Below are 25,349 nucleotides of genomic sequence, written 5' to 3'. Positions count from 1 at the left end.
GTCAAAATGTGGTCATCCTGCGTGGTGTAGGTGGGCTCTAACTCCAGTGACAAATGTCCTCATATGAGATACAGAGAGAAGAGCAGAAGGCCATGTGAAGATGGAGACAATGACCTGATGATGCAGTTACAAGCTAAGGGTCACAAGGAATTTCCTTGGAGTCACCAGGAGCTGGAAGAGGTAAGGAAGAATTCTCCCCTAGAATCTCCAGAGGGACCACAACCCTACTGATATCCTGATTTTGACAGTCTGACCTCCAGAACAGTGAGGGAATAATATTCTGCTGTTCTAAGCCACCCCGTGTGGAATAATTTGTAAGGCAACTCTAGGAAACTAATTTAGATGGATAATGAGCATGAAATACTTTTGACATTAATATAATAACAAGAAAGCAAAGCACGGAGCCTGTAGAGGACTCGGTGTGTGGGAACTCTATTCTAGTAACTATTTTTGTTTTAATGGGAGCCGACAGCCTTTTCCGGTGCCTCTGGGGACCACGCTGTCTTGACCTTCTTAGCAAGTTTGCAAATCCCTCCACCTGTTCTCTTTGCTAATATAGCTATTCTTTCTGTCACGCCCGTGGACACCCGGGACACTGACAGAGTTCAGAATCGCTGTCTCTAGATACTGATCGTGCAATAAAAATGGCAAGCTGATTAGTCAGCCGGGGAGCAGAAGCCTTTTTTCCCATTATAAGCATGATCTAATGCTGTAATCACCTAGTCTGCAGCCAGCAGCCAAGTGCTTGTGGTCAGGCCGAGGCCCCACAACAGGTGAACCCTGTTAAAAGGCATCCTGCTACATGGTTTCAGCTGTCCTGTAGACCCGCCTGTCTCATTCCCTGCAACGTAATAACTACATAGAACTCATATGTCCCGGAGTTTATTACAATCTCCAGGGTCATCTTTAAAAAAAAAGTGAAAAAAATAACTCCAACTTCCAACACATAAGGCTCCAGGAAACCCAGGAATCCGCTATGGACTGTAGACATAGTCTTGGTGGCTACTTATTTTCCATCAGACTGGTGTCCCTGACCTCAAAATAGACTCAGTGTCTTCCTTCATCCCCAAGGCATTGTTTTCTGGCTTGACTTAAAATTTGAAGGAATTTCAGTGCACAGAAGGGAAACTTAAGCTCAGAGCTGGCCATGACTATACCCAAGACGCTGGGCTATATCCCATGCCATGCAGTCCCTACTGCTGCTCTTCCTTGACACAGAATCCCAACATGTTGCTGAGGACAGCTCTCTTCCCTCCTCACCTCCACAGAGGAGCTCATTACGACCGTGTCTTTCATCCCCAGTGGCTAGCCCCAGGGTCCTCTTTCCTCCACCTCAGAAGGGGGAGCTCCATGTCCATTCATATGGGAACAACTCCCCAGTCTTCTCCTTGGGTATACACAGAACTTAAGAATCTCCTTGTCTAGGCTTTCCCAGTTCAGAACGGAATCTCCTTTTACACAGATAAAAGCCCAATTAAGTGTTTTTTCCCTTCGAGAAAGCCTTGGCCCCCACAGGCCAATTCGGGTTTCCATTTTTAGCAGCACAAAGAATTGGCAGAAGCTTCGAAATTACAGTCTCTCCTTAAAGGCTCTGAAGAGCCTAGATCCAAATCTGAGATAGAATCAAAGCCCGCATATGTACTGAATTCCCCTTCCTTTTCCTCCAGCCCATAGGGAACTTGGTCTTTATACAGTATTTGAGGCATTTCTTGTTCCATGTACCAGCGCTGCATGACTTGGAAGAAGATTAACTTGTCTGAACCTCAGACTCTCTATCTGTAAAATAGGATTAATAATACCTTTTGAAGAAGGTTATTGTAAGATGATTTAAAGAAAGAACTTAAGAAAATTATTTAGCATGGCGCCTGGCAATAAAAAATATTCAAGAAACCCTAGACTCTACTTCTTCCTCTCTTTGTGATTAAGCAGTGGTTTGCTTTGTTGTCTCACACAGGTATTGTACTGTAGTGCTAAGGATGATATAAAGTTTCAGAAACTAGTTAAAAAAGATACATTAAGCCTCCAGAGAAGCAAAAATGCCCTGCTTTATTGAACATCCTTTTAGCTCTGTCTTTGCACTGTAATTATTTAAGATTAATTCCTAGATATGGAATTGGTGGACAAAGGGTACAGACATTTTTGGGACTTCTGCTACATACTCCTGAATTGCCCTCCAGAAAGTCTGTTCCCGTTTACATTCTCCACAGCACTTGTGTCAAAGTGCCTTTTTCTTGAAATCTTGAGTTTTACCTAAAATTTATTGACAGGTTAAAAAAAACTATCTCACTGTGATCCTTAAACTGATTTTCAGACCTGGAAAACAAGGACTGACTCAAGTCCAACTCTTGTATTTTAAAGATAAAGATCTTAAGGTTTAGAAAGATTAAGTGACTTGACTGATTAGGGGGCAGCCAAAATTCATATCCCATGTTTCCTGACTCTGGAATTCTTTCCATTATAGTACTCTGGAGAGGAAGAGTTAGCCTGGGGTGAAACCACTCAGGGCCTACTTACTAACAGGGTTCAATTAGACCAGAATGAATGTGTGGTAGAGTGAAGAGTCAATGAAGGAAATGTTAATTAGTGTCTGGCTAATTTATCATTCAATAAGGAGGACCAGCACTCTCCGTGTTAGCGCCACCTACTGTGAAAATTTCAGCTTGCACAGGAGTTTCTCTAAAATTGAAGATTGAATGAAGGAAGTCACTGGGAGAACCGGACGGATTTAAATTGTCTTCATCACTTTGCCAACAAAGGTCCATATAGTCAAGACTATGGTCTTTCAACTAGTCATGTATGGATGAGAGAGCTGAACCAGAAGGAAGGCAGAGTGCTGAAGAACTTATGCTTTTGAACTATGGTGCTGGAGAAGACTATTGAGAGATCAAATCAGTCAATCCTTTACGAAATCGACCCTGAATAGTCATTGGAAGGACTGATGTTGAAGCTGAAGCTCCAATACTTTGGCCACCTGATGCAAAGAGCCAACTCATTGGAAAGACCTTGACTCTGGGAAAGATTGAAGGCAGAAGAGAGCAACAGAGAATGAGACGGTTGGATGGCATCGCTGATTCATGGCATGAACTTGGGCAAACTCCGAGAGATGGTGAGGGACAGGGAAGACTGCCATGCTGCAGTCCATGGGGTCTCAAAGAGTCAGACATAACTTGGCGATTGAACAACAAATTCTAGGAAGAAGTACGGGTTTCCCAGGTGGCGCTAGTGGTAAAGAAGTGAAGTGAAGTTGCTCAGTCGTGTCCAACTCTTTGCTATCCCATGGACTGTAGCCTACCAGGCTCCTCGGTCCATGGGATTTTCCAGGCAAGAGTACTGGAGTGGGTTGCCATTTCCTTCTCCAGGGAATCTTCCTGACCCAGGGATCAAACCCGGGTCTCCTGCATTGTAGGCAGATGCTTTACCATCTGAGCTACCAGGGAAGCCCCTGGTAAAGAAGAACCCGCCTGCTAATGCAGGAGACCTAAGAGACGTAGGTTGAGTAGGGAAGATCCTGGAGGAGGCCATGGCAACCCACTCCAGTATTCTTGCCTGGAGAATTCCACGGACAGAGGAGGCTGGCAGGCTATGGTCCATGGGGGTCGCAAAGAGTCAGACAAGTTAGCACGGATACATAGCAAGAAGGTGACGCAAAGAGTCAGACACTGCTGAGCAACTAAGCACACACACAGAAAGAAGCAGAAAGAAAAAGAATTCAGTATGGAGTCACTGAGTCATGAGCCACTGGGACCTGAACTTCTGTGGTCTTCTGAATTGCTGTGAATGAAGTTCCAGTTTCCTACAGGGGCAGAATCAGTATCCTGTTCTTCCTATTCTGTATACAGAGCATGACTTTCTTCATTTTTCTGTAACCTAATTTCTGATTTAAGCCGACATTCTACTAGCAGCAGAAACTTAATATCTAGGGACTTCCAGAGTAAACTCTCTCACTTTGGTGTTTACTCAGTTACTTTGGATTTCAGTGACTTATTTCAAGATTTCATTCCTTTTCCTTCTTCTAGGGGTTGCAGGTAAGAGCCTGGAAGCTTAGGATTGGTCAGGTATAGAAACTGTGAGCTGGGTAGTGAGGAAGGCTGGGTGGGGGTCGTCAGTCCATAGGCATCTTTAGTCTGATGCAGGTCTGGTCTTTGGCCATGGGCATCTATTCATTCTGGCACCCAACAGCCCCACTTGGCTTCCTAGATTTGGTTGTTAAATCTAAAACGTTCCATCTCAAATATATCCTCTGCACCCCAACTCCAAGCCCTGCTCAGTCTGATGATCCTCTGTTATTCATTTTGTGTCCATCAAGGGGAGGGGGGAGAGCAAAGGAAATTTTATCAGTAGATGCCCCTACAAATTTCTGGTTGTGGGACTATCAGAGAGCTTTCTCAGAGCCCCTCTGTCTGTGTTGACTGTTGTTCTGTCTTCTGTATTATTTTGTTGCACATGTGTGGGCAATTTATGTCCTGAAAAGGGACAGATGGTAAACATTTTAGGCAAGTCCTCAACTCTGCCATTGTCACACAAAAGCAGCCATAGACACTTTGTGTACAAGTGAGCATGACTCCTTTAATAAAACTTTATTGATGTTATCCCCTCCTCCAACTCCTGGCATTTCCCAGAGAGCAAGGCACAAATCCTCTCAGTCTTGGTGCTGTCTAAATCTGTTTGGGGGATAGATTTATTGTTCCCCCTGAAAATCACAAGGTCGGGGAGGAGGCAAGGGACAGGGCCCCCAAGGTATTCATCAGTCTCCAGACTGTCTTCTTTCTTCTGCTCTCTCTCTAGCCACAGCAGCCTTCCCTCCTCTCTTTCCATTCTCTTGTGTTCAGTATAAACTTTATGTCATGCTTTCTAGGGGGTTAGTCTTTAGATTCCATCACACTTAGCTCTACACATTACAGACCTTTGCACTTGAAGCTCTAAATTCTGTAATAAGAGTCAAGAGACTATGTGGCTCCAGGTCAAGAACTTGATGTTCTCTTCCCCATGCTGTTCATAATCCTTCCTTTTGCTGGGAGCAGTTGATACCCCCAGTGACTGAGCACAATGGTAAATGTCCTCTCCGCTCTCCCTAAGTCTGATCCTTGACCAAGTTCAACCCCATACTCCAAGGGCAGCCAAAAAGAAATTCCCTGGCCAGAGTCTCTTCATCTGGCTTTATCTTGTGAGGAATTGAATAAGAATAAGGTTGACCTGAGAGTCATGCTTATGAATAGAAATGAGCATGAATAGAATGAATAGTTTTGCTTTCAAGGCAAAACTGTTTAGAGCAGAGTATTTCAAACTACAAGTTGTAAACCATTAGGACATTAGCATAGGAGTACACAACACTTTTTAGTAAAGGGGCAAATAATAAGTATTTTAGGATTATACTTAATAGGCAGCTCTCTAATTTGCTGTAATTGTGTGCAAGTGATCATAGATAAGGCATAAATGAATGGGTGTGGTTGAGTTCCAACAAAACTTTATTTATGGAGACTGAAATTTTAACTCACCTAATTTTCAAATATCATAAAATATTCTTCTTTGGATCCTTCCCAACCATTTACTAATAAAAAATGAAAAACCAGCCTTTGCTCACTGGACATACACAGAAGAGGTGACTGGGTGGAACCGGCCCTTGGGCTGTAGTTTGCTGAAATTTGTATTGTATATGACTGTGTGTCTGTGAGTGTACTCAGTTGTGTCCAACTCTTTGCAACCCCATGGACTATAGCCCACCAGGCTCCTCTGTCCATGGACTTTCCCAGGCAGGAATACTGGAGTAGGTTGCCATTTCCTTTTCCAGGGGATCTTCCTGACCCAGGGATTGAACCTGGGTCTCCTGTGTCTCCTTACAGTGCAGGCAGATTCTTTACCACTGAACCACCAGGGAAGCCTTTGTATCAGGGGGTCAAGAAATCAATTAAGTGAGGTTGGGTCAGGACTTTCTTAAAAAAAAAAAAAGAAATAGAATCCAGTAGAATGAAGAAGACAGAAAATGCCAGCCTGCAATGTATACATAAAAGGTTTCATGGAATGTTTATTTCAGTTAATTAACATATGTATATGTGCATTGAATTATGATGCAAAATATATTTCTTACTGTGGAATATAGCTGAAGAAGTTTTGAAAATCATCCATTTTGAGAAACATTCCTTGCAGTATGACATTTTTATCTCGGAAGAGTTATTTCTCTACTCATCCCACACCTCCAGATTTGATGTTAGTATTGCCAGATAAAATGTAGGACAAGTTAGATTTGAATTTCAGATTTTAAAGGAATAATTTTTTAGTGTTAGTATGTCCTATGTAATATTGGGGAAATACTTATACTGAAAATATTCATTTTTTTATCTGAAATTCAAATTTAGCTGGACATCCTGTATTTTTATAAATCTGAAAGCTTTATTTGATACATGATGAATTGTTTTAATTATTACTATAATGACCTAAAATGCAGGTGAGGGCCGTAACTTCAGGGAAAAAAACCTGATAATTAAAAATTCCTCCTAGATGCCAGGCTCTGGGTTCTTTCACAAGCACATAAGAACTAACTCTCGTTACAGTGCTCTCAGAAAGGGACAGCTTTGTTGTCTGCATTTAACACATGAGGAAGTTGGAAAGCACTTTCCCCACAACTGCATGTGAGGCGCGGACGGAGGGATGCGCCTCTGGCTCCAGTGCCTTGCTGCTTCACCAGGTTGTTCTCAGAGCAGAGCGCTGTGTCAAGGCCACTGGCAGTTCTTGGCCTCAGCAGTGCATGAGCAGGGCAAGGGGAGCCGGCGGGAGCACTGGGGTGCAGGCAGTAAGGGGTGCACTTACTGTCTGTGGAGAACTTAAGCACAATAGAGAGCTGATGAAAGTCTGATTTTTGTGATCACTGTACAGTACCAGCGATAAAACATCCCTCTCCTCAGGCAGACGTCCACGCCCTCCAATGTGCCACTACTTGGTATACAGTTGGTGCTTAGGACATGTTACTTTCCTTTTTCTTCCTTCTCTCTTTTTTTCTTTCTTTCTCTTTACCCTGGGACTGGCAAATAAATTTCAAACCACTTGCCAGCTCTTATTGGTGATGGCAGCCTGGACTGTTGGGTCAAGAAGGGTTCTAGAGTTGAGTCTTTGCTGGAAACAAAAGGGAGCTCTGCTTGATCAGTGGTGTCCGCCTCGGGAAGGTGAGTAAGGAGCAGTAGCATTGATGCTATATGTTTGCCCTCCTGTGGCTAAACTCTGCAATCTTCAGATGCTGAATGGCTACTAACCATGAACCCAAAGCTTCTTCCTACTTCAGATGAAGAAGGAAAGAGGGAGAGAATTTCTGTCCATCATATATATCACAAACCCTGTCCAAACACAACTCCTGAGTGACCTGGAGCCATACGCTGTGTGTACCTTGGAGGCACAAGCAGGCGGGCAGGAAGGGCACATGTTTGCTAGAGACCAGCAGCCAGGGGCAAATTAATACCTCTCCTCCCACAAACTCTCACCGCTGGAAGCTTTTGCATGAGCTCATGCATAGTGTGACCAGAGGCCTCTGCTGGCGTGTGCCTTGTTGGAAGCAGTGGAGAGGAATGCCTTCTCTAATTCAGATGTGTGTATGGCTGAAGACAGGGCTACAAAAATAGGCTGAAGGCAGGAATTTCCATTCCTCTGTGTCCCCAGAGCAGTTTCCTCTTGGAGACAAACCTCCACCTTCCTTAAATTCCCAAATTGAGTAACTGCTTGGAAGGCTTTCTTGGATTTTTTTTAAAATTATTTTTCCAGCTGTAATTTTTCTTCAGTCTGGAATTTTGCTCTTTTCTGTTTCAAATTTCATTGTAAATCCAACTTGAAAATTAGACATTATTAAATAGCCTTGTGTACAGCAGGCATTGGGTGTGCCATCTTTTAACACTGAAACAGTCTTCTAATTAGATGACTCCATGATTACCCTGCACCTCAGTTTACCTCCCCACACCAGAAATTGGAGGTAAAAATAGAAAGACCACAGGCAAGCCTTCAGATGGAGGAGTTGATAAGTCTAATAAAGCCTTTAAGGTCAAGGAGAAGGAATGTTCAAAGGCATACAAAGGCATTTGGATAGCATCTTGGATATTTAATAGCATTGGCAAAACCTTGTTTTGTTGAGTCAGTAACTTGTGGGTCTAGAAATGGCTTCTAAAACTATCTGGTCTATTTCCTCTTGGGGAGTGGTGGCGTAAAAGAGACTGTGATCTCTCATATGGCTCACAGCAACTTTGTATCTGTACAGAGGTCAAGATATTAATCACAATATGAATAATATCACCCTTTGATGATTCTGGCATATGTATATCTAAAAACTGGAAATGTGATTTTCTTAACACACCAGTGAGACAAGTGTCTCCAAGGAAATGGGTCTAGACACTGGTGCTTTGTTTTGTGTTACTCCAGTTGAACAATTTGTTGAGTCGTTCATCATGCTTTCCCTCTGGAATCTTATTTTCCATTGTGTCCTTAAACCCAACTTCCAGGCCACTTAGTTGGGTCTCTTTACCAGACTTTCTGGAGCCACTTTAATTCCTACTTCAGAAAATGTATTCCCACATAGATACTCCCAACTTGTCTTTCCCCTTCCCCTCCCCAACCCAGCCTTCAAGATATCATGGAAGTCAGGTCAAACAAGCCATCCTTGACTATTTGTCCAAAATCCTATGATTTCTCCCATGTCTGAATGCCTGTTGGGAGTTATTGTCAATACTCAGTCTTTGCACTTGGCCTCTGATGATTGGCTACAGTTGTTTAAATTTTTCTTGAGGGAAAAGACCATTATTGTATGATTTTTTCCCCTCTGTTTTACAGAATGCATAGCCATGTTGGGCATGCTTCAAGTCATACTGGATTGCTAAATGTTTGGGTCTCTTGTTTATGCACCTAAGAACATGGAGCTTCTCTTTCATCTTTGTGGTGTTTGACCAAAGTTTGCCCCCAACCTTACCCAATTACAGGAAAAATAGTGTTCAAAGTAGGAAGCAAGTTCTGTGAATCCACATTTCCTTTGTTGGGCAATGATCTAGCTGCATGTGGCATAACTTTTGCTGACACATAGGGTACTCACTCTTTTCTTTCTTTTTTTTTCTTTTCATGTCAGAAAAAAAGACTATTTCCATTCAAGTCACAAGTGGTAAGGGGTGGCGGTGGTTTCTCTGTGACCTTGGGCGAGTCATTTCAACACCATCAGTTGCAGTTTCCTCTTCTACAACTTTTCCAGCTCCAATGTTCAGAGATTCTATGGCTTTGTGGCCACTTATCACGTCTCATTCAAAAGATTTGTTTATATGACAAAGGGAAGGCCTCCCTAAGTTCCCTCTTTTTTCTCTGCTCTGGATCTCATGATGAAGGAAGGAGCTGGTGAAGTTAATAATTAGAAGTCTGGCTGGGCCCCTCCTCCACAGTAACTGTGGTTGCTTTTATCTCACTAGTCAAGACTCAGAGCCCACCTTGAGGATAGTGGCTTAACTTGTCCACAAGGACATCTAGACGTTTGGGGAAATCATCCTGCTAAGTCTCTCTTCCTACCACCATGTTTATCCTCCAGGGTACAGAATTGTCTGCCTGTGGTTTTACAGCACGGACCACATCAAGTCTTCTGTAAGAGCCTTCAGAAAATTCAAGACAAATTCTCATGACTGCTAAAGGCTTTATTAGATGCCTTTTCTCTTTCTTTTGTGGTTGATGGCAACAAGACTGTTTACCACTGTTAGCCATAATTTTATGAGTTGTTATTTGGTAACTTATGTTTCTGCCATATCATTTGAGGTGTTGCATCTTGAGGACAGATGTTTTGGGTAAGACATGAGTTGATTTTCACTGATCAAAAGTTGGCCCTTGTGTTAAAGGGAGTAGAGGAAACTACACTGTTATTAGGTTTTCAAATGCATGCTTACCTCCCTAGAAAGCTAGTCTGATTTCTGCCATGATTGGAGCGAGATCCAAAGTTAGTTAATTAAGAAATCTCTATTATCTAATTGCTGCTATGTTTAATGAGCTTTTTAAGCTTATTATTTCAGACAGAGAAATCATTTTGTGGAATTTTAAAAAGTTGTTCGATTGGATGGATCTTGGTCTTCTAAAGGATGTGCAGCATTTTTTCCTAAGAAGGCACTGTTCAGTGGGCAGTGACAGTGGGATTAGTCCTCCTTGTTAAGTCAGTCCAGCGTGTGATTTATGTGCCTGTACTTCCACACAGACTCAGGGAAGCAACTCCCCTTTGAAACATACAAAATAACTTTGCCAAAAAAGAGGAAAATCAGTTTCAGAAGAAAGTAAGTTGTTTGGATTAGAACTGAAACCATGTGGGGCCCAGAAATTTTGTAATATTTTACCCATTAATAAGTAAATGTGCATGTACAGAAGGAGTGGGGGAGCTCATCTATTTAGATTCAAAAGCATGTCAGCCTAATTGTATTAGACAACGGTGAGCTCAATAATTCCACTTTCGATCCATTGCGGTGTGAAGTTCATCATTATCTGCTTCAAATTATTGTTCATTTCAAGAGCCACACAGTGAAAAAGCATGTAAGGACTTTGAAAGAGGACTTGTGCCTTCCCCGAAAGCTTGGTGAAGCATTTCTTTGGAAACATTTCTGCTGAGGCTGTGCACTGGTGGTGAGTGGGCGTAGGGGGTGAGCGTCTGTGCTTCCCCTTTTCAAATTTGTTTAGCTTTGATACGTCTCCATGGAAACAAGACCCACTTCTGAACTGTCTTTAGGGTTGTCCATAAGAGGAATGAATAGAAACATAGAGATAGCTAAAATTCTCATATGATCCAAAAATATCAGTCAAGGAGAGGGAAGCTGAGGTTCATTGAGCCCCTCTTTGGGACTGATAATTTTAAATAAGGTTTTTCCTTTAACCCTGAGAGTTGCACTATCTCTGTTTTACATATAAAGGGCCTTGAACTGCTGAACATTTACTCAAACAGTAAGTAACAAACTCAGATTTGAACTCAGGTCCGTCTGATTCTGAGACCCACGCTTTTTCTATAAAACCACATTACCAGTAGTGTTGACCTTCCCTCCCACCTCCCTCAAGCGTTTTCCAGAACTATATAAAAATGGGCCATGCTTGATGCTACCTTTTTTTGGGTAAATAAAATGCCTGTGAGGAAAGAGATACTAGGAAGAAAAAAAAAAATTAACTGGCCTGGATAAGCCAAGCGTGAACTCAGCAGTAGCACCAGCCGCATGCTGAACAGTTGCCGCCAAAAGTTTTGGAATCCTAATCTGATCCAGTAAAGCTACATTTAGCTAACAATCCCTCTGGTAGAGAACCTCCATTTACCAAACTGTTAGCTGCGTTCCACTTTGCAGAGAAGATAAGGTGATGGACAGTAAAGAGTCCTGCAGATCTGGTTCGAATCTCAACACCTACTTGTGGGAGCCCGTACTAGGCCTTGAACAACTTCTCTGAGCCACAGACATCAACAGGGTTTCCTGATGGTACAGGACTTGGCCCCCAGGTGTTTCAACCGGTGGCGATAGGCAACACCCTTCACATATCCACTTTCATCCGCAATCTACCTCAGATATTTACAAAATTTCAGTTTGTAGGAAGGGTCCACAAGAGCTAAGAAGGAACTCACCCTAAGGGAAGTGATCTCATGTGGTGAGATGGGGCCAGAAACCAGCCTGGGAATTGGAAAACAGATGTAGACTCATTACTGTCTTGTGGGCATCATTAGAATTCAGCCCCACCAGAGATTAAAATGCTTTGACATGTACACCGTAGCACGAGAGCTTGAGCAGTTGATTGTGGGACCCCCTGACTCCCACTGCAATGGAATGTATTACAAAAGGAGCATCCCCCTGTTTATTTTAGGATTGCAAGGTCTCTGGCATTGAGGTACACATGTTTTCAGCTCTGATGGTACCCTGGCAGTGGAGACAGAGATGGGACTGCCGGCTTGGTGTGACACCTTCATGGGACAGTGAGGACCTGAGGCCAAAAATTCTAGCTCTATAATCCATAGAGGGTAGTAGACAACCAAATGGGATCTATGGGACATCTAAGTGGTCCTGAGTCTTCCCAGAATTATATAGGTAGGGGAACTCTTTAAATATTGCACTTCCTATGGTCAAAAAGGCTTTGAGCTTTAGAGCCATTGGAATTTAGATGGAAATGATTCATTGGAAAAGTTACCCTCTAGGTCATTGGGATGATGAAGCACAGTGCAAGGCCCATAGTAGGTCTTCAAGAAAAGTTAATTGTCTTGATCTGTCTGGGGCATAAGCAGGGTTTGGTTCAGTGAGCAAGCACTGGACACGAGCAGGATTTTGCTGTGCTGCCCTGGATCTCAAGGGGCATTCAACCAAAGAGATCAGCTCTCAGGGTGTAGTCTGAAAGAAACATTAGACAGGAAAAGGCGAGAAGGCATAAATCCAGAAACTAGCTAGGAAGATCTGGAACCAGCAAGGCCAAGCCATGCAGCCTCCAACTGGAAGGGCTGGAGGAGGCGGGAAGAGATCCAGAGGGGAGGGGAGACTTAACTCACTTAGTACCAAGTGAGGGCTAAAGCCTGGGTGCTCTTCTCTTCTTTTAACTTTTTAGAAATATAGTTTCAAGCTCATAGATAAGTTATAAGGATAGTATAAAGAATGTCCACATATGTTTTCCACCAGTATGTCCCAATGTTAGCATTTTACCCCTTTGCTTTATCCTCTGTCTCTATTTATCCCTGTATCTTCATACCTTGTTGTTGCTGCTGTTTAGTCACTAAGTTGTGTCTGACTCTTTTATGACCCCATGGACTGTAGCCTACCAGGCTCCTCTGTCCATGAAATTTCCCGGGCAAGAATGATGAAGTGGGTTGCCGTTTCCTTCTCCAGGGGAAATTCCTGATCCAGGGATGGAACCTGTATCTCCTGCATTGGCAGGCAGATTCTTTACTGCTGAGCCCCCAGGGAAGCCCTATCTTCATACCTACTATATATTTTTTAGAACTGTTTGAAACACAATGCCCCTTTACATGTGTCAGTGGGTATTTCCTAAAAATAAGAAGTTTTTCTTTATTAACTATAGTATGATCATCAAGGGCTTCCCTGGTGACTCAGATGGTAAAGAATCCACCTGCAATGCTGGAGACCTGGGTTCAACTCCTGGGTTGGGAAGATCCCCTGGAGGAGGGCATGGCAACCCACTCCTGTATTTTTGCCTGGAGAATCCCCATGGACAGAGAAGCCTGTTGGGCTACATTCCATGGGGTCTCAAAGAGTTGGACACAACCGAAAACTAAGCACGGCACAGCATAACCATCAAATTCAGGAAATGAATTTTCATACAATATCATTGACTAATGTGCAGACCTTATCCAGATTTTACTGGTTGTCCCAATAAGATCCTTTAAAGCAAAGAAAATTCCAGATCGCACATTGCATTCAGTTGTCACACCTCTTTAGCCTCTTTTACTTGAAACAGTTCCTTAGTTGTCTTTCCTGATACTGACACTTTGAAGAATACAGTTCAGCTATTTTATAGAATATTTTCAGTTGGGGTTTGTCTGCTGCTTCCTCCTGAGTGGTTTCAGCGATAGATGCATTTTTAGTGGGAATAGCATGAACCTCATATTGTGTTCTTCCCAGTGCATATCAGGAGGTACGTGATGCCCATTTTTCTCATGACCTACCTAACCTATTTAACTTTGATCATTTAGTTGAGGTGGTGCCCGCTACGTTTCTCCACTGCTGTGTTTGCTTTGTCGTTGATAAGCATCTGGAGGGCAGCCGCTTTGAGACTGTATAGATATTCTCTGTTATTTCTCAAACTTGCTCACTGTTCTCACCACTGTCATATTTTCCCAGAAATCAGTGATCATGGTGATGATTGCCGAATGGTAGAACCCAATCTCCTGACTTAACTATTTCAGCTGAGTGGGTGAGGGCATGTCTCGCACAGCCTCCATGCCTTAGCCTGTGTGCTTCATCTCTGAAATGCCCTCCTACCCCTTGTCCCTCAATATTTGACAATAATTTCTTTCAAGACCCAATGATTCATCTCCAAAGACTCTTCCCATGACTCACTACAATCTACAGTGACCATTTTCTTGCTTTCCTTTCCACGCCTACCTTTAGATGTTTCTTAGTTTTTAGGTATTTCTTGAAGCCTTGACTTTCACTTATGTCATGACTAGAGCTACATCATCTTTTACGTTTTCCAAACTGTCTGTGGTGAAGGGCCAGTGTTTGAGAATTTCCCCAAAAATGAGGAAGAATCTGTTGTTGTATATGTGTGACCCACCAACCAAGTTCAACAGCACGGAAGTGGTTGCTATTGCCCTGTTCACCGAGACAGCCCCACTGGCCATGTTCTTGAACGTCATGGCAACATCAAATTGCCCTAAAAGTTTCTAGGCTCAATATCAGCTGGTAATATCTTGTACTTAACATTTCTGTACTTGACATGGACCAGTAATATTTTGATTGCACGTTTTAGAGCATTCCCTCCTTTTCCCCAAATCCACACTTACTCCCAGACCCAAGAGAGATATACGATGGTAATTAAGTGAGAGAGAAAATTCTTTCCCTCAATTGCCTCCATTCCATTGAATTTCATTGAAGATTCCCCTTTGTAACATAATTATCACCAAAAAGATCTGAGACTTCATGGGTGAGGAAGCAATGAACAGCTGCTCCTAAGAAAGAGTCAGTTTGAGGGACATGAAAGGAACATAGAGATTAAGAGAAATAACCCCTGACAGCATAATATTTTAAAGGAATAAGGAAAGCTGCATTTACCATTAGAATAATTCAGTCTACAACAATCACATCAATGAAAGAACTAACTCTTCTACTCTATTTCTCCTGGTAAAAATGGAGCTCTTCATCTGAGACCCTCAATATTAATATAATGGTCACTTGGGCACCGTGGTCAATAGGTACTGGGAAAATGAGAGAAGCAAAACACAGCCCTTATGAAGCTGATATTCCACTGGGGAGACAGTGATGGGGCCAGTGAAGGTTAAATCTCCCTGAGATTATGGGAGCTATTTGGGGGTCACAGATGACCTTCTGGAGAATGTGATGTTAACAGTGAGAGCAGAAGGTGAGTAGAGGTGGGATGCGGGAATGGATAGACCCCAAGAGAGATGCCAGCATGTGCAAAGGTGGGTGGGGGAGCCATACATTGGAAGGACCGCCTGCAGTCTGGCATGACTGGGCCCACAGGATGGAAAGAGCCCCAGGCAGAGGCGCAACCAGCAGGAAGCAGCCAGACCCATTGTCTTGTGGGCTAGGGAGGGTTCTGGTCTTTGAGCCGTGGGACTCAATATTGAGAGTTCTTGACCTAGGGAGTGATGGGCCAGCTCATGCTGTCAGGGTGATCTCTACTGTAGAGAGGATGAGCTGGTAGATCAGAGTGGGCTTGGCGGGTTGAGTTTGGAACCTGTTTCCTCAGCCCTGTCTGGAGGTGACTGGCTCAGATCAGAAAGTGGACTCTCTTGTCTTTTCATCTTTAGGGGACCTGCCAACAACCTTTGAGGGATGGGTGGGCAGTGTTCCCGTTTCTCAGATGGGGAGCCCTTTAGAAGAGGTCCTGATCAGGGTATTTCTACCCCATATCCATAGTAGAAAGAAACAAGTTCTTTGAAAGCCAAGAGACTATAGGCCACATGGAGCCCAGGTGTGTGGGCTGCTGAGAGATTGTTTGGGGGCCATACACTCCCCTTGGCAGGGCTCAAAAAGCCATTTCTACCTCCTTCTGCCTCACCACTGAGGTGGTTTTCACCCAGCAGATCTTGAGAATGATAGGTCTATAACAGGAAATTAAAACTGAGTTTTTGGGTAGAACCTGTGAACAGCTGTTAAAAGTCTTGCTGATGGGGAGTAGCGGGGCAGGGTAGCGAATTAGTTCAAAGTTTGAATTACAGCATGTTTTGAAAGAAACAGTGTGATGACATTCAAGGGTAAAGATAAATCAATTAAAAGTCATATACACAAAATGATTTTCCCTTCTCTAATACATTAATTTGCAACACAGTGTCATTACTCAGTGGTGTATTCCAGTCAGGCATATTGCTTTTATTTTTTAATATTTATTTAATTTTTTGGCATATGAACTCTTATTAGTTGCAGCATGTGGGTTTAGTCCCCTGATCAGGGATTGAACCTAGACCCCCCGAGTTGGGAGCTTGGAGTCTTAGCCACTGGACCATCAAGGAAGTTCCAGGCATGTTGTTAAAAGAATAAGACAACATTAGTAGTAAGGAAGTTATCATCTACTGAGTATTCACCAGGTTATCATCTGTCGCTTATTCACCATGTATCAGGCACATACCCAAGCATTCAGATTGCATAAGCAAGTGCTGATGACAAACCCTCCATGGTAGGATTTTATTATCATAACCATTTTGCAGATGAGCAAGCTAAGGCTCAAAGGGTTTAAGCACCTTACCCAAGGCCACACAGACATAAGTGAGGGAGTCCAAATAAGAACCTGAGTTTGTCTGGCGTCCAAGCTTATAATCTATTCCCAGCCATGGAGAAGGCATCAAGTGTTCTGTGAGGTATATCTGCTTCATGAATTAGAGTGAGCTCATTCTTCTCCCTCCATGAGTGTCACTCCCAATCGCAGGTACTATGGCTCTAGGAAATGAGTAGAACTCTGGATATATCAAAGACATATGTCTGGCTGGTGAAGGTCAAGTGCCTTGTATGTATGTGTCATCGGGAAAAAGGTTGAGAAATGATGGTCTAATAAAGAAATACCTAAGACTGATTCTGGGGAGGCAGTGTTGGGGGGGTGCTGTCTCGGCACATTCCCCTTTGATTTGTTCTTGCTTCTCTTCTACTCCACAGCCAGGGGTCCTTCCCCATGGGCTATATGGTTCTGTGCCTCCCTGACTCTGGAAATGCCCTGGATCCACAATCTGAATCCTGGGGAGAAGCATTTGCTCTGGGGTCCCAAGCAGTGAGGCTTGTTGGGACCTAGAAACCTCCTCATTTAAAATAATCTGATGGCACCCCTCTGACAGAGTCTCCCTGAGAGCAGTAGAAGGGAAACTTCCGGGGTCAGGTTAACAGTCACTCACCTTGAGGTCCTCGGTGGTTTCCCTTATCCTTAATGTGTGTGCATGCTCAGTCACTAAGTTGCGTCCTGAGTCACTAAGTTGAGACCATGGGGTCTCTTGTGACCCCATGGATAGTAGCCCTTCAGGCTCCTCTGTCCATGGGATTTCCCAGGCAAGAATACTGGAATGGGTTGCCATTTCTTCCTCCAGGGGATCTTCCCCACCCAGGAATTGAACCCGCGTGTCTTTCATTGGCAGACGGATTCTTTAACCACTGAAGCACCAGGGAAGCCCCCTTAACCTTGGTACAAGATGGCAATGTCTCTTGGATCTGCACTCTTTCTCTCTAGCCAGGCTCTTGCCAGGGGCCCCTCCCTCTCTTTCCTGGCTATATTCAGCCACTGGCATCTCCCCAAGTGCCTCTGGGACCCTCTTACCTCCTTAGTTTTGGTGTGCTGACCCTCCACCTGAAATAGTCCTTCTTCCCTTTCTTTTCTGTACCAGGTCAGCTTTCTCATCCTTAAGACTCAGCTCGGTGGTAACCTTTTCTGGGGCATTTTCTCTCACTTCCATCTCCACCCCTGCTGGGTTCTCACCTTCTTCTTTCTAGTTAGGGCATATTTCTATCATAGATGTTCTCACATTGTGTTATGTGGGGGGTGTGTGTGTGTTTTCGGCTGGTGTCCCCATTCCCCCAGGTGAATTGTGTGCACATTAAAACCAGAGCAGCATTGGTCTAGTTCTTTACCCAGGAAGAAAAAGGGATGAGTTGGGCGAGCAGCTTTCTAGTTTTCTCCAGTGTTGTTCAGGTTTGTTCACCTCAGTGCTCAAGGTGAGTGACAGCCTGCACATATAGTCACGTCTTCTGATAGCAAGTCTGTATTTGTCCCTATTGCAGGTCTCTCATAGAGGTTAAGAGTGTGGGCTCTGAATTTAGACGAACCTAAGACTTTATCCCGGAAAAGGCGATGGCACCCCACTCCAGTACTCTTGCCTGGAAAATCCCATGGACGGAGGAGCCTGGTGTGTTGCAGTCCACGGGGTCGTGAAGAGTTGGACGCAACTGAGCAACTTCCCTTTCACTTTTCACTTTCATGCATTGGAGAAGGAAATGGCAACCCACTCCAGTGTTCTTGCCTGGAGAATCCCAGGGACGGGGGAGCCTGGTGGGCTGCCGTCTATGGTGTCGCACAGAGTCAGACACGACTGAAGTGACTTAGCAGCAAGACTTTATTTAATCTACCACCTGCTACCTGTGTGGCTTTTGGCAAGTTGCTTGACCTCTCTTGGCTTCGGTTTCTTATCTATGGGGTGAAGATCACTAATGCAAAGAAAATACTTCATGCACAGGACATAGGAAGTGCTCAGCAAATGTCAGCTCTGGGTGATGCACATAGACAAAAGCTTTGATCATGTGTGGACATTTAATCTCACCTAAGTAGATATTCAGTTACACACATATTAATTAAGTGCCTTCATATTCAAGGTGTTTGCCAGATGCAGCAAAGAGAAAAAGACTGAACTCTTCCTAAAGAGTCCATAAAAGATTTGGAGGCTAACACTTATCAAATGACTCAAATTCGTAGAATGAAACCCACTGCTGAAAGTAAGGGCTTTGAGGTTTCAAAGAAGGGAAAGCTCATATCCTGTCGAGTGATTAGGAAAGGCTTTGTGAAGCCGTCAGTATTTGAGAGGGCCTTGAAGTGTGGATAGAATTTCAGAGGTCTGGAGAGGGACCTGTGTACTCTTGGCAGAAGAGGGGAAAGAGTCAGAGCAAAGGCATGGAAGTTGTTCATAAAATATCAAGGTTCCAGGTGACTTTTCATATAGATTAGGTTTGTGAGGGTCTTGGGACATAGGCCTGGAAATATGGGTTGATGGTAAAATTTCTATTTAATCTAGGAGATAAATGGGGAACCACTGGCTGCTGTTTCTTACCCCGCTAATGTCAATATTTTCCAGGCTTCTGAGGCATGCTTTTACTAGTGGGAGGAAAGGGGAGATGGTTCCTATTAGTGCTTTCTCAGGGCTTCTAGTAGATGCTGTTGGTGCCCCATCCAAATCACCTTGACTGGCCTGCTGCACCCCGCTCCCAGCTGCCGGCAGCTCACAGCTGTCCCCTTCTCCCAGAATCACCCTTAACCAACCCAGTAGGAGTTGCCTCGCCCAGAAGGTTGACTCTCCGCTTTAGAGTAGCCTGATGCCAATGACTGATCACAATAAGCTGTAAAAGGCCGGTCGCTTGTCTCCAGGCAGGACAGGCTCCATGCAGGAACTCACACTCCAGAGCTGCCCATGGGATCAGGCTGACTTAGCTCTGGCCTCTGCCCTCTCCAGCTTCCCTCACTCCTCTTCTCTCCGGAGAGACCCCCTTGCTTAATCACAGGTTCCTGAATGCTCATCTCAGCTGTGCTTCTAGTGAACCTGACCTAATACATCTCCTCTCCTTAGGAAACCTTCCCATCTTTTCTCCCTCAGTACTTTCTTTTATACACCTGTGACTCTGGACCAATCACACAACTTCTTTCCACTTTTCTGGGATTTAACCAGCAAGGGATCACTGAAAATATCAGTGATGTGGTCCTGACACCCGAAAGACAGATAGCCAGGAGCCACAGACTTAAAAATGGTTGGAGTGAATGAGGGAACGGGGCGTTAGTAAGAACATGGCTTCATATGGCACCTGGCTGCTGCTGAGAATAAAATCAGGGGTCCTCGCGATTTCTTATTTACTTGGGAATCTTTCAGTTGCATGTGTCCAATGCTCAACCAGCTATGATGTGACAATAGTCATGTGGTGGTCAGTAGGGCCGCCCTTTCTGGGAACCTGGCAGGACTGCTCTTCCCTTCTCTTTGAAGCTAGGTGTGGCCAAGTGACTTGGTTTGGCCAATGAAATGTGAGTGGAAGTGACATATACCTCTCCTGGGCAAAAGCCATTGTATCCTTTTTGAAGTTGTTTCCCTCTATCATAGTGACCAGCAACATTAGAGATGGCAGCTGCTCTATCAGCTCAGATTCCTAAGTACAATGAGTACTGTGTTTGCTGATCCACAGTGGATGCTCCTATGTTCAAAAAGGAAAAACAGCTGTTTTAAACCACTGAGACTTTGGGGCTGTTTATTGCTGCAACATACTGACTGACACAAATGATTTTTTGTAATTGCACTAGCATGCCAGGTACTGTTCTAAATGTGTCTCATTTGTTAACTCATTTAATCTTCATATCAACCCTATGAGATAGATACTCTTATTATCCCATTTTATTGTTGAGGATATTGAGGCCCAGAGAGGTTAAGTGTCTTGTCCAAGGTTCTGTAGCTAGTAAGTGGCAGATCCACGATTCAAATCTAGGCAACCTGATTCCTAATCACTATGTAGATCTCACAAGAAAGATACTTTAGTGCTTCCTGCCCTGTGAAAGTCCAGATGTAGACTGCTTCAGGCACAGCTGGAGCCAGGTTATCAAAAGGTATCAGCGGAGTCACTCTCTGTGTTCTGCCTTCCTCTGTGCTGGCTTCACTCTCAGATGCTCTTCCGGTGAGGAGGTCTTTTCATCTCTAGGTTTACGTTCTGTTACTAAGCAACTACAGAGGAAAGAACCTTTTCCTCCTCCCACCCCGCCCCAATTCTAGCAAAAAGTCTTTAGAGAACCATCTTTCTTCCACTTTCGGTCATTTAGTGTAACTTTATCTGAAAAGGGACATATGAGTGCAGAGCAGGCATGTGTAGAATGACAGAGGCTGTGAAGAACTAACTTGTGTGAAGCTGCCAAAGAGCCAGAGAACTCCAAAATCTGCAGTTGCTGGAGTCGTAAAAATTAACAACCACCGCCCGAATGAATACCATTTATATTGTCAAACATTGTCATGGGATTAAAGATGGCAAAGCTTCAGATTGGAAATCCCTGGGACTTGTATGCATTATTGGAAGGATTTCTGAGTTTTATGTCCTCTTTCTTCCTTGCCCTGAGTTCCTCTTACTCTCCATTCCTCAGCCTGTGCTGCAGGCTCACACACAGTTCTAGGCACAGATATATTTTCCCCAGACCCCTCCTCCAACACACACACTGTCTTTGCTTTTGTCTCCAGAGGAGTAGTAGAGGGAGCACTGGATCAGAAGCATGGGTGTCTAGTCACTCAACTGAATCTGACTCTTTGTGACCTCGTGGACTGTAGCCCGCCAGGCTCCTCTGTCCAAGGACTTCTTCAGGCAAGAATGCTGGAGTGTATTGCCATTTCCTTCTCCAGGGGATATTCTCAACTCAGGGATCAAGCCCACGTCTCCCGTGTCTCCCACATTGCAGGTGGATTCTTTACCTGCTGAGCCATGAGGGAATCTCCCAGGGATCAAGAGAACTCCTGTGAACTTGTGAACACCAACACTTAGTTCTGGGTCTGACTCTCCACCTAAAAGACATGGCCATGGGCCAGATGATTCCAGACAAACTTCTTTTTCATACTGTTCTTGGTTCCAGCTCCCTCAGCCCCAGCTTCCTCCCTTAACAACATCCCCTGGCCCAAAGCCCTGGACCTTTCCCTGGCCTCAGCACAGCTCCTACCCCAGGCTCAGCCCCCGCCTGCAGTGCCCGCCTCTCAGGGACTCGCTAGCGCTCGGCTCACCTAGGACTGCAGCTCCATTGCACTCCGCCAGTACCACCCACACATTCTCAGGCCTGTCCTTAAAGAAGGAACATCTTCCAGCCATTCACTCAGGCCTCCTGCCTCAGATGGAATCCTTTCAGGGGCAAAATGCAGGAAATAATACAAATATCCAAATAAAGCAAACTTCACAAAATGCACTATGGCATGTTACCAAAGAAGTGTCCCAGTAGGCATGGAGGTCTTCCTCTGAACAACTCACAAGCTTCATGGCTGCTTTCATCTCTCCATGAGAGGAAGGGTGTTTCAGAGGACAAGGGACACACTAGCCTCACCTCCAGGGTCGGCCTCCCCCTTGGCTGCTGTGTAACCTCAGGCCTGGAACTTAACTTCTCAATGAGCTTCAGTTACTTACAATGAAATGGTGATCGTAACTTCCCCGGTGGCTCAGACAGTAAAGAATCTGCCTGCAAATGTGGGAGACCCAGGTTGGATCCCTGGGTTGGGCAGATCCCCTGGAGGAGGGCATGGCAACCCACTCCATGGAGTAGGTTGAGAATTACATGGACAGAGGAGCCTGGCAGGCTACAGTCCCTGGGGTTGCAAAGAGTCAGGCACGACTGGGAGACTAACACTTTCACAACTGCAGTCCCTCTTTGTGCTTACAGGGTTGTGCACGTGTGCTAAGTTGCTTCAGTCGTGTCCAACTCTTTGTGTGGACTGTAGCCCATCAGGCTTCTCTGTCCATGGGATTCTCCAGGCAAGAAAACTGGAGTGGGTTGCCATGCCCTCCTCCAGAGGATATTCCCAACCCAGGGACTGAACCTGAGTCTCCTGCATTGCAGGCAGATTGTTTACCACTGAGCTGCCAAGGAAGTCTCTCTTTCTGTCTTCGTGCTTATAGGGTTAAATAAGATCATGTGTGCAAGCCATGTGCATGGCACTGGCCCATCACAGGCTTGTTGACTACTGAAGACAACTATTTTCTGCAGCAAAAAGTTGTGTGGAATACTATAGAACTGTTTAAAAAGAGAGAGAGAAAACTCTACGGATGGGCAAGGGTTGCAGTGTTCGATGATAAAAACCAGGTGAAGAACAGCATGTGTTGATATCGTCTGTTTAGGTTAAAAAAAAAAAAAGGAAAAATAAAAATTTAGGTTAGATAAGTGTAAACTGATTTAAACTCACAACACAGAGCCCCACACTCTAAAGTTACACAGGAAAGGAAGCGAGTGGGGGCCAGGGACAGTATCACTGTACACCTCTTGATCTATCTCAAAATTGTGCCCCATGCAAATGTAGAACCTGTCCAAAGACTGAGTTTTAAAATGTTAACAATAAAATAAGACACTCTTGTTTATTGGTTGAAAGTTGTGAGATTTGGGATGGGTTTCATTTTTCACTCCGAGAGAACACACACCACACTGAAGAAATGCCATCACTTGCAGACGCCCTGGAAAGTTATGGAGGAAAGGTGTAAACTCTGTGCAGGCACCCAGTCCCTAGTCAGAGGTTCCTATGAGGAAGATGGAGCAAGTAAATGAGCCCCAAATTGCTGTTTTCATCATCATCATCACCGTCGAGAGCATCCAATGGAACATGTGTGTGGTGCTTTTCCATTTACACGGTGATTTCACACATCTTAGCTCATTGAGTTCTCCAGCATACAGTGAAGTCAGCATTCACGTTTTTATGATTCTTCTTAATGTCTCCTTCTATGACCTGTAGAAGGCACTGTCCCTGGCCCTCCCTTAGGCTCTGGGTACTGTCAACCTCATGGCTTCTTATTATAAAGAGTGGAAGGCCCTTCCTGAGGGCTCCCTGGCCACATGCACTAGCCCAGCCTTGCCAGGCATGTTGAGGAGTTATAACCCTGGGAGCAGCCTGATGGGAGCTGATGGCTCCACCACCCCTGCCTTGACACATCTCTAAGGCCAGCACTACACAGTCTCCCCCGAGTCCCATTGGGGTTAATCCTTAGCTGGTCTCTGAGGTAACCTGCTCCTTAAGGCATGGTGGGATGGCTTCCCTCTTTTCCCTTTCTCACCTCTCTCCTCCCCTCCTGGTGTTTCCTCCGATCACCAAGCAGATGGGTTGTGTGCTCTCGTGTCTTCATCTCTAGGTCATTCTCTGAGGGAGGCCAGCCCTATCAAAGTCACACCCCTCAAGAGTGAAGGGGCAGGCACCTGAACCAGACCTGACTCCCTCCACCCCTCTGTTCTGCTGCCCTCAGAAACTCTCGCTGATAAAAGCCCTCCCTAAAGCTGAGACCAAGAGGACAAACTTTCTTTCCACACTCAGGCTGAAGAAAGCTCTGGAGCCAAGCACAGAGTGCTCTGGGAATCCCAGGATACAGAGCAAAGAGAAGCCTGGTATCAGGTAATGAGCACATGAGCATTTAAACAGTTGTGCTTTCTGAGCAACATTTTTAAAAGTGTTGTGATTTAGGGGTTCCCTGGTGGCACAGTGGATAGGAAAGTGAAAGTTGCTCAGTCGTGTCCAACTTTTTGTGATCCCATGGACTATATAGTCCCTGGAATTCTCCAGGCCAGAATACTGGAGTGGGTTGCCATGCCCTTCTCCAGGGGATCTTCCAAACCCAGGGATCGAACCCAGGTCTCCTGCATTGCAGGCGGATTCTTTACCAGCTGAGCCACAGAAAAGCCCAAGGATACTGGAGTGGTTAGCCTATCCCGTCTCCAGTGGATCTTCCCAATCCACAAATCAAACCGGGGTCTCCTGCACTGCAGAAGGCTTCTTTACCAACTGAGCTATCAGGAAAGCCCTGTGGATAGGAACCTACCTGCCAATGCAGGAGACATAGGTTCAATCCCTGGCCCAGGGAGATTCTACATTCTGCGGAGCAACTAAGCCTGTGCAATACAATTAATGAAGCCTGCATGCTCTAGGGCCCATGAGCCACAACTAATAAGCAACTGTGCTGCAGCTAATGACGCTCATACATCTAGAGCCTTTGCTCTGCAACAGGAGAAGCCACCACAGTGAGAAGCCTGTGCACCGGAACTAGAGGGTAGGCCCCGCCCACCACAACTAGAGAAAGCCTGAGAGCAGCAACAAAGACCCAGTGTAGCCAATAAATACCTAAAGCTCTCCATTAAAAAAATTAATAGAAGTGTTGCAATTTGAAACAAACAAGGCTCATGTTTGGAATAACTGTAAATATTCATTAAGGTTTTCTCACTAATGCCCTGCTTTGATTTTGGCTTTAGCTTACCAAGAATTAAATTGTCATGTAAAATTGTTGACTATTTTCATTTTTCAAAAAATAATGTTTATTTGTTTATTTTTGACTGTGCTGGGTCTTCGTTGTTGTGTAGGCTTCTTATTACAGTGGCTTCTCTTGTGGAGCACAGGCTCTCGGGTGCACGGGTTTCAGTAATTGCAGCACAGTAGTGGGCTCAGTTGGAGAAGGAAATGGCAACCCACTCCAGTGTTCTTGCCTGGAGAATCCCAGGGACGGGGGAGCCTGGTGGGCTGCCGTCTATGGGACCGCACAGAGTCGGACACGACCGAAGCGACTTAGCAGCAGCAGCAGCAGCAGCAGTGGGCTCAGTAGTTGCCCCATGTGGGCTCGGTGGCTGTGGCTCCCAGGCTCTAAAGCACAGTTGCGGTGCATGGGTTTAATTGTCCTGTGGTATGTGGCATATTTCCAGATTAGTGATTGATCCCATGTCTTTTGCATCAGCAAGCGGATTCTTTACCACTGAGCCACCAGGGAAGCCCATTG

At 44.8% G+C, this 25,349-nt stretch overlaps 1 long non-coding RNA gene across 1 annotated transcript in view; it reads left to right on the top strand.

Moving 5' to 3' along the window:
• LOC133249424 (uncharacterized) overlaps nt 1–25,349 on the top strand; it is a 79,933-nt gene that overhangs the window by 4,362 nt on the left and 50,222 nt on the right. The window contains exons 2-3 of the long non-coding RNA XR_009736947.1: nt 75–180; nt 23,835–23,980. This is a non-coding gene — a long non-coding RNA (uncharacterized LOC133249424). The remainder of the gene's footprint in view (nt 1–74; nt 181–23,834; nt 23,981–25,349) is intronic.

The sequence above is a fragment of the Bos javanicus genome, chromosome 6 (genome assembly GCF_032452875.1).
Source record: "Bos javanicus breed banteng chromosome 6, ARS-OSU_banteng_1.0, whole genome shotgun sequence".
NCBI lineage: Eukaryota > Metazoa > Chordata > Mammalia > Artiodactyla > Bovidae > Bos > Bos javanicus.
Note: the sequence above shows the minus strand (reverse complement) of the source record. Positions and strands in the feature narration are given on the sequence as shown.